The sequence below is a fragment of the Callorhinus ursinus genome, unplaced genomic scaffold (genome assembly GCF_003265705.2).
Source record: "Callorhinus ursinus isolate GAN/ISIS: 27379988/994484 unplaced genomic scaffold, GSC_fseal_2.0 scaffold16, whole genome shotgun sequence".
In the NCBI taxonomy this organism is placed as follows: domain Eukaryota; kingdom Metazoa; phylum Chordata; class Mammalia; order Carnivora; family Otariidae; genus Callorhinus; species Callorhinus ursinus.
Window position 1 is genome coordinate 24708960 of NW_027397078.1, and position 18833 is coordinate 24727792.

An 18833-nucleotide genomic window follows, 5' to 3' on the forward strand; every position below is an offset into this window, starting at 1 on the left:
CCTCCTAACCTTGGTTCACTCGCGACCTGAGAATTTCCGGTCTGTTAATGTGAGCCCTCACGCAGGCTGAAGAGTAGGCAACCCCTTTCTCAGCGCCTGGGCTGAATCTGAGAGCTGGAGACACCCAGCGTTGGTCAGCTGGCCCGGGTGGGACTGTTGTCCTCCTACACGGAAAGGCCTTTCCTTTGAGACCCAGGCATTTTGCTTCTAGTTCTTCCAACTCTATTCCTAATCGTCTCGATGTATATTTGGGACAGCTTCCACCCTGCCTCCTTTAGTTCAAAGACACTGAATGGCCTCAGAGTGGATCTTGCTGCCACTTTATATTGCGGGAAATTCCGTTAGTATTACCTAAATTGAGTTGGAGCAAGAGGGTGGGGTGTTGCCTCCTCCTGATTTGATTTTTCTTCTCTTGATTCAGATGTTCAGGGGAGCGTTACCACCACCAAAGACCTGGGTTTGCATTTGGGACAATGACCTTGGGAATAGAGCTTCCATCAGTACATTTGTAAATTATTCCTTTTTCTGATTAAAAATTGATACACTTTAATCGTAGAAAATTTAGAAAATAAGAACTAGAAAAAGAAGGAAACAGAACGACTCTGTAGCCCTGTTAACTCTCACTACCTTTCAAAGGTAGCCACCGGTGATAATTTATTGTACACATAGACAATATAATGCAGAGGTTTGGGCTGCTGGTTCCATAGCCACTAAGTTGAATCCATGCTCCACTACTTACTATGATAAGTTGGGTGAGTAACTTCACCTCCTTATGCCATACTTTCCTGTTCTGGAAAATGGGAATAATTAATAGTACCTATCTCATAAAGTCGCTGCAGGGATAAATTGCTTAAAAGATATAAGGCACTTAAAACAGTGCCTGGAATATCACAAACACCTAGTTAATGATTATCTGTCATAATTCTAGTCTTTCTTGAATATGTGTGTGTGGAAAAGAAAATCAGTCCCTGCCATCCAGGAGCTGGCCTGGTATTATCATTTGGGACTTGGTATTGCTAGGAGCTGCCCTGGTACTCACAACTAAGCTTCCGTGTTCTCCTTTTGAATAAAAACTATTCTCCAGAACGCTGTCAGATAAGGTCATTTGGTAACTGTGATGGATCCAGACAAAATTAGGATCACTCCATAATCATGTCTGAACACAGATGAAGAAGCATGAGCGTTGTCCAAATCCCAAAAATGACCAAACAAGTCCCTATCCTGGCTAATAGGAGTGATTATTGTGTTTTTTATTTTTAAACAAATTCCAGCTCTAGCTTTGGTCTAGTCTGCTCTTTTAGATACAGATTTGTTAAAACACCCAATCATAAAACTACCCCTACTTCCTGACGGCACCCGATCTACAGCAAGCCCCGCTGCCTTAAACTTTCCCCCAAATTACTTAACACAAACACAAACCCTTCTTATTGAGGTGCCCCTCAGTTCCCCATGGTGCATGTTCTCCTTCACTGCAACAAAAAATAAACCCAGCTCATTCAACTACTGGTGTGTTCCTGGTGGTCTTTGGCAGGAGGGCTTAGGCAATGTATATGAAATGTTTATACACTTTTTCTGAAATTGAAAGTCAGGGTAAAGGTTCTGTTTGGTAAACATTTTTTTCCTGTTAAATAGATCGTAAGCTTTTTCTCATGTTGATTAATATTGTTATAAAACATTTTAATGGCTGCATAGGATTCCATCAAATGGCTAAAACTGGATTTATTTAACTTATATTCTATTTTGGGGCATTTAGGTTTTCTTTTTTTAATTTTTACTGTTGGGGTGCCTGGGTAGCTCAGTTGGTTAAGCATCTGACTGCTGATTTTGGCTCAGGTTATGACCTCAGGGTTGTGAGGTCTAGCCCCGCATCTGGGCTGTGTGCTGGACAAGGAACCTGCCTAAGATTCTCTCTTTCTATCTGCCCCTCTGCCCCTCTAAAAACAAACAAACAAACAAATAAATAAATTTTTACTGTTATAAATAACACTGAGATGAACATCCTTTACATAAATCTGTGACTACATCTCTATTAGGGTCAAATATCCATCACTACTCTTTAAGTAGACTGCTCCTTAGAGATGACTTTCTAATTATTGTTAAATTGGAAGGGACAAGGGCATTACTTCATGGGAATTAAATTTGTTGATAAAACTAATGAAGTATTCTCACTTGGGAGGGGATTCCTATCATCTGTTACATTTGGAGTAAGTCTCTTGGCTCAGTCTTGCTCAGAGATGCCAGAGGGATTAATCATGGTGTGGAGGGAGTGGCGACTCAAAAGAAAAGCGTATTTGGTTTGATAAGGTTAGAAACAGGGGTCTACTCTTGTGTAACAAGTGTGTCACTCACTAGCTTTCAATAATCACACCACCATTTTCTGCCAGAGAAACAACAAAATATTTTCATGTATATATGTCAAATCTAAACAGTTCAATGTCAACCATGAAGTCACTATGCATAGCAGGATCATGCAAAGGATATTTGGGCAGCTACAGTTTAGGGTAGCACTTAGGATAGTGTGCTTATCACTCCTTTATACTATTCCAATCTCAGTAACACTTATATTTTTTAAGTGTTGGGTGTTTCTGCTATCCTAAAGGAAAGTGTGCTAATTGGATATCTGTGTTTTTCAGGGTATTCTGCCAACTCAGTCAGTATCATCATGAGTCTTTTAAAAAAGTGATCTATCATGACATAAGGAAAAAAGTCATGCAGAATCATTTTCCTGAATAAACATAGGACTCAGGGCTAAGAGAGACGGATATTTCATGCACTGACTCAGGGAGAGACATTTTTGGGTTTTTGTTTTGTTTTTGTTTTTTTGTAAATGGGATTTAAAAAATTTCTTTCTTTCTCTCTCTTCTTTCTTTCTTTATTTTTATTTTATTTGTTTAAATTTTAGGTAGTTAAAATACAGTGCAATATTGGTTTCAGGAGTAGAATTCAGTGACTCATGACTTACATACAACACCCAGTGCTCATCACAACAAGTGCCCTCCTTAATACCCATCACCCATCTAGCCCATCCCCCACCCACCTCCCGTCCAGCAACCCTCAGTTTGTTCTCTATCTCTTACGGCTTAGTTCCCTCTCAGGAAGAGACATTTTGGAACACACTAGCTGGGTGTCTGTGCTCACCCAGGTCCAAATCTGTGCTTTACTTTTTTCTCCTAACATAAAGCATGACCTTACCTTCTCATCGCGTTCCAAAACCTTTCCATACTTCAAGGTTCTCTTAAAATCCTAGCTCACATGTCTAATAAGCTTTCTTTGGCACACCAACATTGATTATTTTAACTCGATTGAGTAATTTTATTCCAATTAGCAGTAAGTTTCTACTGTATTCAACAACTAGGAGAAATAGAGCAAGGGATTCCCTGCTCTCAACAAATTTTTAGTTTAATAGAGTTACTGATACATGTACCGAAGATTAAAATATGAACCTGAGTAAGGGAAATGTCAGAGGAGAGGTCACAACAATGGTGTGGGTCTCAAAAAAAGGCATAGATGATATCTGGTTAGTCTCTAGTTTTAGAAGGCCTTTAGTCTAGAATTAGCATCTTGCTGATTTGAGTGTCTTTGTTATCTAATGTTATAGATATCTACATGTTAATGATATTATGTGTCAGTTTTTTTTATAGCCCTTTGATCACTTGGCTGAGCTGCTAGAGGATCCCTTCTCTCTTCCCTTGGGATCATCTTAAAGTTTTGGGACGTCCTGGGTAATGCCACTTTCTTGATATCAAACTAAGTGTAGCTCAGGTTTTTTCATTTAGTTAAACTAGCTTTCCGTCCACCGCACCTAAATGAGGAGCTTTTAGGTACATTTTTCACTTTCAGCACCAGGGACAGATCCACTTAAACCTAGGTGCTCCTCCCCCTTCCAGCCCCCATCGCTTCTAAACCGTTTTTAGAGAAAAATTAGAGCTAAAGAGATTCTTTAGAATAATATAATCCAGGGGATCGACAGTTTTTTTCTAAGCCAGGCCAATTAAAATGGAAATATATTTAAATTGGTGGAACACTAAATCCAATAGAATCATACTTAAAATTGTGCCCAATACTTGTATGCCTTTGTGATGTGTTTGTATGGGCAGGGAAACATTTACAGGGATACATTAGAACTGACTCTAAAAAATAATCTCTTGAATTTTAGGAGTAATTGTGCAGACAACTTACAGAAATAATAGAACATGGGGGAAAGAACATTTATAGCATTTTATGTGCTAAGTTTAGCCCTAGGCACTTTCCCATATCTTACCTTTGTAATTTGCAAAATTACCATGGGCTATTAAGAATTGTGATACCCATTTTAAAGAGAGAGGAGACTGAGGATTAAGGAGATTAAATATCTTGTGCAGGGTTACACTGCAATAGAAGTATAAATAGAATCTAGGCCTATCTGATATCAAAATCTATGTTTTTCTGTTCACTCATTCTTCTTCTCAGCACAATTGACTTAATTCCTTTTCTAAAATGCCTTGACTGGGGCGCCTGGGTGGCTCAGTTGGTTAAGCGACTGCCTTCGGCTCAGGTCATGATCCTGGAGTCCCGGGATCGAGTCCCGCATTGGGCTCCCTGCTCAGCAGGGAGTCTGCTTCTCCCTCTGACCCTCTTCCCTCTCGTGCTTGCTATCTCTCATTCTCTCTCTCTCAAATAAATAAAATCTTTAAAAATAAAATAAAATAAAATAAAATAAAATGCCTTGACTGGGTATCATAATACATCAAAAACATCTTAATCAGATAACATAATATGCTATGAATATTATAAACAATTTAATGCTATTTCTGTATTTGCTGTTCATATAATAGTGTTGTAAAGTGGCAATTTTGTGACCTCCTGTCCATTAATCAGTTTTTCAGTGTTTGGATTCATTTCTGATGTTGGTATTCCTCAGAGGAGTTCTGTGGACCAACAAAATATTGTTATGGAGCCCACAGTGTTTGCTGATCTAATACAACCCACTCTTTTTGCAGATGGTAAAACTTCTGCAGTACTTGTCTAGATTTTTCTACCAAGAAAAATCCCTCAGAATGTTAAAATGGAAAACTGTCAAGTGGTTCAAAAATACATAATGAAAAAAGCTACCAAATAGACTGACCTTATGCCTGTTGAAATTCTTCCATTTTTTAGTGGTTCACCAACAGTCATTATACTGCAGAGGGAAAAATTCTTTAATTCTTTTCCTTTACTTTCCTGTGTAAAGTGAGTAGAGACCATTATAATCACCAGATCCATTGTCTTATGTTTGAACATAGGGGACATAAAAAAGCAGGGGGTTTCCTGATACAACTCTTAGCTTCAGGGCAGTCTTTCTTTGATGTTTATATATTTAATCCCTTTAAAAATTGTACTCCAGAGCATAACCTAAGAACAAAGCACTTCATCCCTTCTGTTATTAGAACTGTGTACTTCTTGCTTTGACTTTTAAAAATGACAGAGCTACAAGGCATTGTGTTCCCCATGGCTGATCACTTCCTTCCAGTGAATGGCGTTATGTTGGTGAATTAATTAATAGTAAAATCTGATTTACATATTCACAGATATTAGAATTGTAGAAAAATTACATTGGGAGGCAGTTCCTTGGAGAGGTTAAGTGAGAGGAGAAAAAAAAATCAAAGGTTCCTTTTTCAGATATAGCATAGGACTTGGCATTTCTAGGCCTGCTTTGCTTCCACCTTCAGGCATCTTCTGAATATTGTAAAGCAGATTATTCTAGATATGGAATAGTCTGTTCTGCCATGGGTTGAAAGATTTAGCCTCAGGTGAATGCTATTACCTCCTGTAGTGCACCAAGGAGCAGAAACTAGTTTGGCCACTGGCCTAGCCATCAGCAAATGTGGTCCTTCATCTAGCTCTGTCTCATCACTGTATTTTAGCTTTCTGTCCATAAAATCAGAATGATTAAAGATGATGATGCTATCTCCCTGGTAAGGGGATTTTCAGATATGAAAGACAATAATGAATGTAAAGTGCTTTGAAACAACCTCACATGTTATTGGGCTAGGTAGAAGGTCCAAGGCACTTTGTTAAATGTGGTGCATGAAGGCATATAAAGTCCTTGCCTTTGAGGAGTCCACAGTGTAGTGGACTGAGGCCAAGAGATGAAACCACAAAATTGTGGAGTGTGGCAAGGACATTGGTGCAATGGGACCAGTGAGAATGTTTCCCTAACCCAACCTGAAAAGTAGAGGTAGGATTTGGAAAAGCTTTGGAGAGAATGCGTGGAGATGCTGTCTGGTGCTCCATCCTCACCGTCTTGGCTTAGAAGTTCACTCTAGGTTGTTCCTATATACACTAACGGCTTCCTGCCTTTCTCTGTTTGAGATAATTCTTTGGCCGTGGGGTAGGCTGGAAGTGCCAGTGGGCTAGCAGCTCTGGGAGTGACTCTCAATTAATGAGGAACAGGAAAATAAGTACCCAAATTTCTTTGCCTCTCTGTGGGACAACTCAGAGATGTGTTTCACGCAGGCTCTCGATGACTTCCCAGCAGAGTTGACTGCCCTAGTTGCCCACAGCAGTAACCCACTCTTGAACACACCCTTTGTTGGCTTTTCTCTCCTCTCCATCTCCCATCTCTATGCCCTCACTTTGCTCTTTGGGAATCCCTTCCTACGTAAACCACTTGCACCCACACCTTTGTTTCAAGATCTGTTTTTGAGGGAGTCCAATCAAAAACAAGAGATGACATCCAAATGGAGTCTCAAAGGTTAGTAGTTAGTCTAGCCTAGTGAATTTAATGGTGTGTAAATTATGCATCAGTAAAGCTGTTTGAAAAAGAAGAGAATTAGCTAACCCCCATGGAGGGAAAGAATATTCAAGGCTACTTGGAGTATTCAAGGCAAAGGAAATATCGTTTGAAATTCTAAGGATGGGATAGATAGAGAGCTTAGCTTGTTTTGGGAACTATGAGTAGTTCAGGATGGATAGGCAATAGTTGGGAAAAGAAGACAGGCGCTGGGTTAAAAAGGGACTTACAAGCCTAGATAAGGAGCTGGGTGTTCATTCTGAAGGTGATGGGAAGCCATTTCAGGGCTTTGAATCGGGGCGGGGGGGGGGGTTATGGCCAGGCTTATGTTCTATAAAGTTACTCCAATGGCCACATGGAAGGTGGATAAAGGAAGGGCGAGACTAGAGACAAAGAGACCAATTAGGAGGTCATGATAACAATTAGGATGAGAAGAGATTAGGGCCTGAAGCAAGGTAGAGGCCAGCGTGATGGAAAGGGAAGGGTTGGTAGGTTTTTCGGAAGATAGAACTGGCAGGACTTAGATGACTGCAGAATGGAGCTAAGATACTGCCTCAAGATTTCTGAAGACACAGTGTTGTTCCAAAGAGCTACGCTAAACCATACGCCACCCCAGAGGTATTAGCGCATTTTTACCAAATTCCACTGGAGATCGGAGCCTCTTGTCAGGGTGAGGGAGAAGGAATGGGGAGACTGTGTCAAGCTCTAAGCTACAACAAATGGGGGTTGAATGTAAACGTTTGGACATGAGAGCTGGACAAGAGAGGTCAGTGGCCTGGAGGAGTTTACAAGGTGGAGGTGAAAACTGATCAGGTCAAATTCATAATATGGTGATTCACATGGATTGATGAATGTCCTTCTTCAAAGGGAATTGAGTTATACCTTAGGGCTTTTGCTTACATAAGGCAGTTTCATCTAGAGGAGAAGGAAAGGAGATCAATGAGAAACGGGGGTTGGGAAAATGAAATGGTGGCTTTCATGGGTGAGAGTCCCCAGAAACCTCCCTCTTTGTTTCATCTCAATTCGCTTCATCTTTATAATGCATACCTGTGATTTCCCCTCTGCTGACTCTCTAGGACCCATCCCTGAAGGTGACCGAAGAACATACTCTATACATAAGGCCCCATTTCTGGTGGCAGCTTATACATTGTTAGGTCACACACACACATTTCACATCTGTGTGCTTTAACTGACACAATTAGCAATCACATTGAAGAAAATAGGCACCGATATTTTACAGTATTAGACACTCATTCTTTGACACCTGTGTGGGGCACTGTAAATGGGAGACCATTTTAGTGAAATATTTTTAGTCCTATTATAAATTATGCTGCTATTAACATTTATCACAAGTTTTTGTGTGGATATATGTTTTTGTTTCTCTTGGCTATGTAACTACCGCTGGAAGAGCTGGGTCCCATGGTAACTCTATGCTTCACGTTTTGAGGAACTGCTGAACTGTTTTACAAAGGGCCTCACCCATTTTACATTCTTACCAGCAATGTTTTCTGTTTGTTTGCTTGTTTGTTTTAATCATTATATGTAATCGTTTTTTCTCTACTTATTGTTAGATGTTAGTTTCACAAAGCCTTTACAATCTCTTTCTTGTTTTTTTTTTTAAAGATTTTATTTATTTATTTGACAGAGACACAGCGAGAGAGAGAGCACAAGCAGGGGGAGTGGGAGAGGGAGAAGCAGGCTTCCTGCTGAGCAGGGAGCCCGATGTGGGGCTCGATCCCAAGACCCTGGGATTATGACCTAAGCTGAAGGCAGATGCTCAACGACTGAGCCACCCAGGCGCCCCTCTTTCTTGATTTGTCTTCCTTTTAAATTCTTTTTGGTGAAACACTTTTTTTTTAAATATCTTAGAATGTTACTTGAAAATCCCCATATTAACTTAGTAAGAATTAGGATAATGAGATTATCTAGAAATTATACTAGATTGGACCAGTGTATTACTTAGCTCATTGTTTGGGGATTCTGAATTTCAGATTGTGATGTCCACATCTTGCTGTGGAAACCCAAATCTTCCATAGAGTCTCCAGCTTGGGGGGATTTTTTTCTTTTTTAAGTAGGCTCCACACCCAATGTGGCGCCCAACATGGGGCTTGAAGTCATGACCCTGAGATCAGGACCTGAGCTGAGATCAAGAGTCAGATGCTTAACCAACTGAGCCACCCAGGCACCGCCTCCCCCCACCCCAAAGGCAGATTCATTTAACCTGTGGAACAGCAAAGATGGAATATGGGGACCACTATGATGGTCTCTCATTTTACACTGAAAAGAAGAAAGAAAGGAAGGAGGGCCAAAAGTAGGTGAAAGACTGAGAGGGAATTGGGTAAGGCCATGAAGATGTAATGTGCTGACTATCGTTACAGCTTTGACCTTAGCAGAGGGCCAGTGCCCAAGGTACAATAGTGGGTCTTGTTTGGACCTTGGAAGCTTGCTCATTTCACTTCTTCCCCTTCTCCAGTTCAGACCACTCTCCCCAGTTTACTCCTTCCAGTTCCACCCTACATTTATCCATCCATTCCCCATCACTCTGGCCATTGGGTAGTGAGGAAAATTGGGGAATGGGAAAAAGAAAAGTGAGAACATATGTGTTCATGACACTTCCCCCACTTCTTCACCTCCCTATTTATTATCAGTCTGGTAGGTGTTCTGTTTAATTTGCCGCACCTGAAGCACTAACACTTTGATCTCTATAAAGCAGTAGAATCACCTAAGCCGTGGTAATGAACTACCCTATAGAACAATAAAGGTGAAATAAGGTGGTGACAAAATCCCACAGGAAGGACTATTAACTAATGTTATTAGGTGATACTTCTTAGTGAAAATTCCCTCCACTGTAATATTTCATTATTAACAGTCCTTGGAAGTTTAAAGAAAAGAAATACCTTTTTATTTCTCTGGCTTGATCTCCTGGTACTCATAAAGGAATCTAGGCTATGCTTTATGATGCCAAAAATCACCGGTCAATCTAATTTGGTAATAGAACAACAATCAACCACATTATTCGGAGCTATGTAGACAAAACAGCTAGTGGTTTGACTGAAATATTCACATGCAAATCAGTTATTTTGACATCATATGGGCACAGTCCAAGTCAATATTTAAATAGCAATTTGAAAAATCATTAATTGGAGCCATATTTGTTGATTATCTCATATATACAGGAATTTTTCTCATTAAGCAGATGGCTTTGCATCAATCCCATCTTAGAAATTAGTAAACACAGATTTTTCTAACTGTAGAAAGAAGTAAACACGTAAGAAGGGGCCAGAGGCAGAAGGCAACCTAAAGATAACTCTGAAAACCGAGACAGTGGTAATTCTTTAGCGGTGGTACGATCGGAGGAGATGACACTTGGCAATTTGAACATTGGAGGCTGCAAGGATTAATCTGGTATATTAGTTTCCAAGGGTTTCCTTAACGAAATTCCCAAGACTGGGGGGCTTAAACAATGGAAATTTATGGTCTCATAGTTTGGGAGGCTAGAAGTCCAAGATCAACATGTCAGCGGGGTTGATTCCTTTTGAGGACTGTGAAGGGGAATATGTTCCAGGCCTCTCTTCTAGCTTCTGGTCATTTGCTGTCAACATCTGGCTTTCCTTAGTGGAGACTCATCAGGTTCACGTGGTGTTCTCCTGTTTGTCTGTCTCTAAATTTCTCCTCTTTTATGAGGACATCAGTTATATTGGTTTAGTTAGTGGCCCACTCTTCTCCAGTATGACCTCATCTTAACTAATTACATCTGCAATGACCCTACTTCTAAAGAAGGTCCTGGGGGTTAGGACTTCCAACATATGAATTTTGGAAGGGGGGATACAATTCAGGCCAGAACATCTGGTAAGCGATTAATAGCACCTCCCCAGAGGCCCAGGGGTCTCTGTAAGCTCTGGCAAGGGTCATCTCTGATTGGATGCTTTTGGGTAAAGATAAGGGCAAAGTAGAAATCTACTGTCAACTGGATGCTAGGATCATTTAATCCTTTTTCCCCCCCCACTTAATGCCCTTCTATACTTCCTCTCCACATTTGAGAGGACTGGGACTAAAAGTTGCTTTAACATTTGAGGTCCAAGAGAAGCTTGAACTTGGTGAATCTCTCACATTTTCTGAGGGTACTTCAGGTCTCCCCTTGGCTTGAAGATCATAATCCAATATTCTTCCTTAGCGTGTTTCTTATGTTTTACAGGCTAGCTTGAAGTTTTGAAGATTCATGGGTATTTTCTTTTTTTACTTTTTATAAAATTACTCTCTCCCACAGGAGGTATTCTCCCCAAGAATTTTAATATTCTTAACCTAACAGGGGCTCTCAGAGTCCTTCCTTCTACTGTATTTGAAAACAGGTGCCCCAGTTTCCCTGCCCCCTCCCCTCCACCAGCCAACACCATGGCCGGCTCCACCCCATCTTCACCATTGCGGGGCTTTCTCCTTGAATTTCAGAGAATTACTTGGCTAGCGTTTTCCACCTGGAAGAAAGGGTATGGTGAGCATCCTCTTAAATATCCTAAACACCTTGGTTAGAACCATCATGTCTGAGAGGTCAGCCCTTGGCGTAGTGATGGGTTGTGGTTTGCAAAGCTCTCTCTTTCCTGAGAACATCTCCAGCAGTGCCTTGGACTTTCGGTGAGTAACGTCAGAGGATGTTTATGTCGGTGTTAAACTGGCCTTCGAAGGCACCTTTCTCTTAGCTGTGACAAACCGTCTTATCTTGCTCTGCTTCATCTGAAAACTTCTTCAGAAGGAGCTCCTCTTAATTGTTGATGATTTTTGTTGCAAAGCTTTTAGTAAGACAATAATAGCAGCTATGTATGCATGCTGTAGGACCAGCTGGAGGGTTGAGTTAAACCACTGGGCAGTTTGGTGGGAAAGAATCATCAGGCCAAGCTTTCATTTGGCACCTTTAGGCTAAGTGTTGTATATGTTTATACCTACATAGTTCATGATTAGATGTTTATATATGTGCATATACAAACAAGATCATGCTGCTTAGTTGTCAAGTAGAAGTTATTGAAGTAAAATCTGGATGTCTCTCTATACAGATTAGTGACAAAATATATATTATAAGCCCACTGTATGCATTACTGGTGGGGGATTGCTAGGAGGCAAAAATCCAGATACCTATTCTCAACGAGCTTGATATCTTAGTGGGGAGATATGATTATTCATTCATTCGGGAAAAAAATTTTAAACAAATGTGTAGGTCCAATTTGAGAACTGGCATAGGTTGTAAGATATCATCCTATGTGAAAGATCACAGCTTATTGGAGGGTGTAGAGAGGTTGACAGAAGGTGAAAAAAGTCTGGTGGAGACTTTAATAGAGGAACAAAGAGAGCATTGGCAAGAGTTGGTGTTAGAGGTGTTTAACTCAGACTGAGAGGGTCAGGCAGGCTTCCTGGAGGTGGAACATAACTAAGACCAATGTTCCATCAGTGTTCTACACTCAGTTGGTGGTGCAGGTGTAAGTGGCATTCAAAGCTGGGGAGCTCACATCATGCTGGGGTGACAAGGGGTGACTTCATGGAGTGGGGTTTGAGATAAACTGTGTAGGTTAAGGTCAAGAACTGTACATATCTGGCCACTCCACTACTGTGCATTGTGGAAAGTCTGTGTGGGGAGTTGGGTGATAAGACAAGCCTGGGATGCTGTACAGGTTAGAGCTAGAAGAGATGGATTTGACATTGAATCTGAGCCCAGCTAGCAGTGCTAGCCATGAGCTATCACCGGTGTCATCAGTATTTGTGTAGGTTCAAGGGTTGGTGGGGAAGGGTAGGCCTCACAGCAGATGGGTTTGGGAATAGAACAGGGTGGTTACCTGGAGTAATGGATGGATATTGGAAGAAGGGGGCTATTTATTGTGGTCTATGAGTTAGGAATGCTTTTGTCTGCAAGTGACAAAACCTAACTAAGAATGACTTTAACAAGAAAAGGACTGATTTTTTTCCTGCATAATTCAGAATCTGGAGTTAGCCACTGGGGCATTGATTTAGTGGTTCAAGAATGTCAGACATGGCATCTCTCCCATTCTCTGAGCCTTCCCTTCAAGTTTGTTGCCTCATGCTTGAAATAGAACATTCACAATTCTAGACATCAGATATGCACTTCGGGCAGGAAAAAGGGGGGAAGTTATATCTGTTCCTTTAATAAGGAAAGTAATATTTTCTTCAGAAGCACCCCAGGAGATTTCCCCTTATGTCTTCATGGCTAGACCTCTAGCACATGGCCACTCCTAAAATCAGGAGAGGTTGAGAAAGAGTTTAGGATTTTTAGCTTGTCAGAAAGGGGAGAAGGAGATTGTAAATGAGTGTTGGGAGGACCAAGCAAGAACTAGGATATGTGTGTTGGGGGGCTGGGGATGCATGGGGAGTTGCTAGGGCTACTTGTGGCCTGAGCTGGGGTACAGGGACCAGGTGCAGTACCAGTAGAGGCCTCAAGGGGGAACCAAAGGGAAGGACACGCGGCTGGGCCCCCACACAATGCTCATTTCATGACTTTTTGGGTCTCTCCTCTCCACCATCATTGCTTCTTTACCTCTGCCCTGAATCCAGATCCTCGCCCTTTCTCTCAGATGTTGGCTTTTACTTCGATGCTGTCATTGGCCTCTTTCTCTTCTCACTCTGCACACACCTGGAGAGAAGTCAGGAAACCGACATTAGCAGGGCCTGAGACTCCTGCCAGGCCTAGAAGCTGTGCCAACCATGAGCTCCCTCTGGGTAAGGTTTGGATTTGCCAAGCCTCGAATCCCAGCCAGCCAGAGAGGAGGAAAATAACAGGGGTTCGAATGCCCAATGATCAGTGCCAGGCCAGTCAGTGGGAAGCCAGACTGTCGTCACCTGGGATAAGAAATCTGTTCTCTGAAGACAAGTTTGATTCTGGACTTAGGCATTTTCTTCATGGTTTCTGCCTTTCCTGTTAGTTTCTTGGCATACTTTTCCAGAAACCCCATCCTTATCATCTCAGAATGAAAAGAAAAAAGGAATTGCCCACATCACATCAAGGAGACCCCCTTCCTTACCTCCCCAGCCAGGAATGAGAGAGGCCAATTTGTCCTAGCCTGAGATTCGGGTAAGAATAAGGTGGTTAGTTAGGTTAATACCATGGAGGATGTAGCCAAGGACAAGGGTGGTTTCTACTGTCCTCTCATAAGGGCATTCCTTTAGGAGGGACTCTCAACCAGGGTCACTGGCGAGATGAGGGAATCAGAATTTCTGGCGAAGTTGGCATGTGATGGTTAAAACCAAGCAGCACTTTGCCCCCTGGAGTAGTTTTTAATCACATTGTTTATTTTGCATTTTAGAGAATATTAAAGGTGGGCATGAATGTTTATGAAAAGGTAGCATGGCCCACAAAGGCCAAGAAACACTGCTAGGGACAGTGACACAGAGCAGGGAATCACATGGAGACAAGACAGACCTGATCGTCGATGCAAAGTTGCCTTAGACGAAAACTTCCCTGGAGTATCAGTGAGAGGATTTGGCTGCTTTAATGTGTGACCTACTGGGGGAACTAGGCTTTGGAAGTCTGGTGAAGCCTCTGAAGTCCATCTCAAAAATTGATATTACATGTGTAAAATAAAATATGTAGGACAACAACAAAAAAATCAACTATATTGAAATACGGATATCAAAATTTAAAAAAAATACCCAGGTCTGTGATAGACAGATACATGTGCTTCTTTATTCACATGTTAAATGGCAAGATCGAGCAACAGTTCTAACAACTGCTGTAATTTTGAAACGGTGATGAGTGTTAACAGTGTTTTGAGATGTCTGCAACAACTAAGACGTGAAATGTGAGAACAACTGTGAGCTTTATTGGGGACGAAGTCACAGGCACTGTTAGGACTTCTGAAGTTTCCTGCCTATGTTGGATGGAAGGAAGTGCCAAATTTTGGTTAGGGGTTGAAACCCAAAAGGTAAAAATTTCCCATCCAACTCATGGGCCTCCTGAATTCTACCCATAGACCTCATGGGGGTGCACAGGTTTAGAACTCCCAGCTACAGAGAGGAGGGAAGAGGAGATGACACAGTGGCAGGTTAATGCTACAATTAAGGAGGCAGTGCAGAAGACCACACTGAAGCCACGGGGGCGCTATCCATCCTTCCACGAATGGCCTGGAGTAGAAGCTGGACTCCATTTTCTGGGTCTGTTTGGACGCGCAGATCATGCCAAGTCCAGGAAATGGCGCTGCTCATTTTTTATTGGCAGTGTACTTGGTTATCTTGCGGGAGATTAATGGACTTAACATCTGCTCCAAGCCTGGGAGGGCTTCTGGTGAAGGTTTGCTCTCAGGCTTCCTGCCTTGACTGGATCTGAAGCGTTCACAGTGTCAGCCCATGTAATGTTTATTTGCCTCCTCCCTGAATGTGCTAAATGCAAATGAAAAGCCAACATCAAACACAAAGGGAAAGGTGCAAGAAAAAGATTTGGCTTTGGGTTGTCCCTCTTTCTGAATATGGCACTAGGAGTCTAATTGCTAATACACATCGAGTCCTCAGTCAGAAGGTCACCTCAAGACTCATGTTAATCATTATTCTCATTTTGCAAACTGAGAATGAGGACTGGCGATGAGTTCAAGGCTGAGGAGCATGACAAACAGAGTGTGATGAATAGAATTTCCAACCAAAGAATCACAATCCTTCTGGCCATGGATGCAGTTAGTTACACTTTTAAAAGCATGTCCACCAGTAAGCAAGTAATTATTGAATGCATGGCACATGACCAGCAAGGTGGGGATGGGGGCCTCTTCAGCTGTGATGGTCAGGCATGGCCTCTCTGAGGAGGTGACATTGTCGTTGAAAGCCCAGTGAGGAAAAGCAGCAGCCATACAAAGATCAGGGTAAAAGTGCTCCAAACACAGGGAATGGCCTGTAGCAGTGCCCCAAGAGCGTAGCCCATGCTGGCAGACAGGGACAGGTGGAAGGCCACTGTGAGTGAGAGGGAGCATTGCAGGAGTTGCAGCCAGAGGGATAGGCAGGTGCAGAGCTGGGAGGGCTCCGGAGGTCACCGTGAGGAGTAGGGATTGTGTCCAGCTTGAAATGGGAAGCCTCTGGAGGGTTTTTAAGCAGAGCAGCCTGCTTGATCAGCACACTCTGACTTCTGATTCTCACCGTAGCTCTGGCCAGTGGGTCCTTACCCAGACTGTCAAAGTCAAGAGTGCGAACGAGGCAGACCACAGTCTCCTGATGGGGAGTCGGGGCCCCTTGGACTAGCGTTGTAGCTGTGCAGACAGTGAGAAGTGCCCAGATTCTGGAGATATTTTTAGAGGCATAGACAATAAGACATAGCGTCAAATTAGATTTGACGCATGAGAGGAAGAGTGGTATCAGGGATGACTCCTCAGAAACGTGGGGAGAAGTTTCTGAGCAAGGGAAGGCTACCGAGAGGTCTGCCATAACTGGCAGCAGTGTCCATGGGAAAAATGGTGAGTTCTGTAGGGTTCGTCTTGTGTCTTCTGGGACTTCCCCTCCATGACCCTTTTCAATACCACTACCTTCTAGGTCTCCATTTTCTTTTTTGGCTTCTCAAGGGTTGTAAGCATATATCTCTTTCTTAGAAAGCAGTACAAAGCTTAAGGGTTGTAGAGAGAGGGTAGGGTCTGGAACACAAAAGGACTAGAGCTTGAATCCTGGCCCCCTCATTGACTTGTGTCACCTGGGCAACTTGCTTCTGAATATCAGTTGTTTGTCATCTATGAAATGGGATGAAAAGAGTTAACCTCTTAGAGTTCTTTGAAGACTGAATAACACAATGAATGAAAAGCGCCCAGCCCAGAGCAGGCTCTGAGCTAACTTGTCCCGACTTCAATTTCAATTTACCTCTCTCATATTCTATTTGGGTCCTGGCTTGGTGACAGCCTGGCTAGATGTTCACTAATAAACCAAATCATGTGGAGATATTGCCCTGGTTCTCCAAGCTGGCCCCACATAAAAGCAACTGACGAGTTCAAAAAAATACTCAAACCCATACCCCACCTCCTTAGGGTTTCTGATTTGATTGGTTCGGGGTGTCAAAGGATCATTATTTTTAAAAGCTCCCTAGGTGTTTCTAGCAAGCAGTTATGTTTGAGAACTCCTGTTAAATTGATGGACAGTTATAATTTAATTAATGATCATCAAGTAGCCACTAGTGTTTCTAGAAAAATGGTAGGGGTTGTAAAGATGTACCCCAAGCTGGTGTTTTCACTTGAGGAAACAAGGGCTTTTCTATTAAGAGTCCCTCGATAGCTAATATTTGTTGCATACTTCTGTGTCAATGTGTCAGACAGTGTTCAAAATTCTCTCTCTTTCTCTCTCTCTCTCCATCCCCCCCATATTCTTCTCTCTCTATATTGGTGTGTATCATCCCCTAAAATTTGGGAAATCCATGGAATTGTGATTCAGACTCATCTGCGTGCTTCAGTCCTGTGGCTGGCCTTGGCGAGGACTTCTTCCTGGGTCCTGCATCCCTCTACATGGAAGTCCCAGACTGAAGACCTGTTCAAGTGGCTTCCTATAGCACTTAGCTTGAAGAGCACAAACTTGAACAAGGGCCCTCTCTCTCTTCCCATCTCTGTTTCTGTCTCACTCTCACCTTAGCTACATTGGCTTTTTTTTCTATTCCCTGAAAGATCCCACCTTCTCTGCCCCCTCAGGGCCTTCACACATGTTACTTCCTCCAACCAGCCCCCTTCACATCCCCTTTGCCCTGAAACTCTGACTCCTGATACTGTTTTGGTATTCCTTTTGTAGGTATCTATCTACCTGTTTGCCTGCTTGTTGAATATCTGTCTTCCATACTCTACCGTAAGTTCACAAAAGCAGGGATAGGTCTGTTTTGTTCTCCATTGAGTCCTCAGTGCCCAGCCCAGTACGACAATATATGTTGAGTAAGTGCAGTGGCGAACACTTCTTCCCTCAGTGTTAGACTCAATCAGGAGCACACTGTGGGTAGAGACATTCCAGTGCCAGCTTCCCAAAGGACTCCGAGACTGTCGTCTTCCAAACTGGGCCCTTGGTGCCTGATCCAGTCAGTTGGTGACTCTCAGCCCCCCTCGTGACTTCAGTGCACTTTTCTGTTATCTGGCCTTGGCCGAGACCACCAAGTGGTTTTAATAATGTTGAACCTGACACAGAAAGGGTTGGAATGTTGGACTGCTCTTTCTAAGAGACTCTGTATAGCTTCCGTGTAAATTCCTGGCTCTGAATTGATACAAGGGCTGAAGGGCTGGGACAATTTGTCCAGGCAGTATTACCAATGTCTGTGCTAGGGGCTTGACTCCACTCCACTGGCCCAAGCCCCCATTTAGTTGAGGTGTTTCGTAGTGGCCTATGGGTCAGAAGCATGATTATATTAGTAGTTATACACAGTATGATTTTGGTACCTGGCTACACTTCCTGTGGAGGAATGAGTGGCGTATTTAGAAACCAAAGCTCCAAGGTCATTTTTACCCCCCCAATCCTAAATATGAAACCTTTCATCTTTTGTGTTTGTAGGGCAGAAAGGCCATGCATCTCACTGAAAGCATTTGTCGAGTGGTTTTATTTTTTATTTTTTTAATTTTTTTATTGTTATGTTAATCACCATATATTACATCATTAGTTTTTGATGCAGTGTTCCATGATTCATTGTTTGTTCATAACACCCAGTGCTCCATGCAGAACGTGCCCTCCTCAATACCCATCACCAGGCTAACCCATCCCCCCACCCCCCTCCCCTCTAGAACCCTCAGTTTGTTTTTCAGAGTCCATCATCTCTCATGGTTCGTCTCCCCCTCTGACATACTCCCCTTTTCTTCCTCTCCTGTTATCTTCTTCTTTTCCTTTTTTCTTAAAATATGTTGCGTTATTTGTTTCAGAGGTACAGGTCTGTGATTCAACAGTCTTGCACAATTCACAGCGCTCACCGTAGCACATACCCTCCCCAATGTCTATCACCCAGCCATCCCATCCCTCCCACCCCCAACCACTCCAGTAACACTCAGTTTGTTTCCTGAGATTAAGAATTCCTCATATCAGTGAGGTCATGTGATACATGTCTTTCTCTAATTGACTTATTTCACTCAGCATAACACCCTCCAGTTCCATCCACGTCGTTGCA